We start from the raw sequence: 2,320 nt of genomic DNA, 5'->3' as shown, positions 1-2,320 counted from the left end.
ACTCAAACTCTCAGAATAACCTTCCTGCAAATGTTCGGGGATCAGACACACTCTCTCAATGATTTAAGTCTAGGCTAAAGACATATCTTTTAACTCAAAAGCATACTCATAAAGATTCACATAAACCTATGCTACAGTACATCGTGATTCCCAATAGTATGAATGGTTGCTACGCTAATTATCCTTTTGTCTCTACCATCTAGTTACTCGGAGCCTCCAGTGGACCCAGTGAGAGATGACCTTCCTGCGATGACGCTTCGAGAAAACTTAACCTTCCGCTCTGGACTAATTCTATCTTGAACTTTCTGCATTATATTTCATCCTGCTGTGTAGTGATTTGCTTTTTGTCTGTGGAATGATTTGCTTTTGTTATGTAATAATTTGCTTTGTGAAGCTGCTTTGGAACAATAGCCATTGTAAAAGCGCTATACAAATAAACTTGAATTGAATTGAATTGAATTGAATTGAAACACTCCACACTCTTCCCAGAGATGTTCCCCCTCACCTGTAACTCCACTAAAAAGATGGGAACAAGCAAGTGAAGCAATGCTGCACATCCTTGAAGTAAGATCGTGTATTAACTTTATGCATCTAAAACAGAGGGAGTACATAGAGGAGTGGTTATGCAATATTTTTGTGTTTGTCTTTTAAGGAGAGACCTCTCTCCTGTCTCGTTCTGTGTCTGATGTTAACAACTCCATGCTGGCCATTGAATTTACCAACGCCTGTTATATACCTCCATGAGGGTGTGCTCTACCTTATGGCTTACTATTATGTTCACTATTTCATTTGATTTACCAAGTGTGTTGCAACTCTTCTGTTTGTGCTTCAGACAGAAGTGATTTCAGATGCAATCCATGCCGTGGATGTAACATATATCAACTATGATCCATGCCATTTCTGAGTGGAAAAAGTTCATTGTGGAGTAGTGGAAATGTGAAATCATTCTTCTTGACCAGTAATGGTTCACACAGCAGTTGTTTTCAAGTTCTTATGGCAGTTGCTTTAAATCTCAGTGATGTATCTATACATCAACCAGGCTTTGTTTCTAGGCCTTATAATTATTTATATTTGATGCAATGGATTGCAGCTTTGGACAGTCATTTTTGTTACTAGAGTACTGTTAAGAGTTAGTAAAGAAAGTTTAAGACCAACTAAAGGTTTGACTATTTTGCATTGTTATATATATATATATATAGATATAGAGAGAGCATATATATATATATATATGTATGTATATATATGTATGTATAATGTGTGTGTGTGTATATATATATATATTTATATATGTATATATGTATATATATATATATATATATATATATATATATATATATATATATATATATATATATGTGTATGTATATGTATGTAGTGCTTGTTAACACTTAGGATTATTGTTGATGTCTCTAGTAATTATGTCTCTGATTTTAAACTAAAAACTATTTTTTATTTATTCAACATGTTGAATGCCTATTAAGACTTGCATATTTGTGCATAATGTTTGGACCTCGAATACTTAGGTTATCTTCTATTTATGTGTCAGAAATATCATGAGCATTTATAATTTTGCTGCGATTCATGGTGTTCAGCTGCTCTTAATGAATGTATTCTTTGCTATTAAGTACATTTGAATCATCACAGCTTTTTTTTTTTTCTGTCTTCAGTGTCCAATTTCCGTTTGATTGGGAAGGGGCAAAATTAATACACATAGATATTTTATTTATTTGTATAAAGTTTGAGTAAATATATTTTATAAAACATATTTATGTGTATTTGCTTGCAAATTATGTAAAAAATTTGCACTGATTAAATATTTGAATAAATTAAATTATATTCACAATAATTAAAATATGTACAGAAATGTAATGTTAACAAATATTAAACAATGTTAAAATGTAATATATTTGCATAGTCTAAAATCTCACTACATATAAGGGAAATATGTATATTTAAATATTGCCAATAAAATGTATGTAAAAAATTGTTAAAAAGTTGTTGAAATCAAATATTTCAATATATTTCAAAAAGAATGCGCTTTTAACTACCATTCAAGATTAATCAATCAGTCATAGTAATCACCACCAGTCCATATTTGTCTACGGGCTTCCGCTGAGACGCTAAAACAGTGTTACACGTGAGTAATAGCACACCCACACCCACCCCACCCCAGAGAGAGAATGTCGGTGCATTATGACGTCAAAATGTATAAACTACTCCTGTGCGCTCTGAAGATCACTTTAGTTCAGTGAAAACCGAAGCTAAGTTACGATCGCGTGAGCTTCAAAGTCTATTCACACAGTCCACAATTTTTTTCGCA

This window comes from Puntigrus tetrazona, chromosome 16, assembly GCF_018831695.1.
Source record: "Puntigrus tetrazona isolate hp1 chromosome 16, ASM1883169v1, whole genome shotgun sequence".
Classification (NCBI taxonomy): domain Eukaryota; kingdom Metazoa; phylum Chordata; class Actinopteri; order Cypriniformes; family Cyprinidae; genus Puntigrus; species Puntigrus tetrazona.
Note: the sequence above shows the minus strand (reverse complement) of the source record.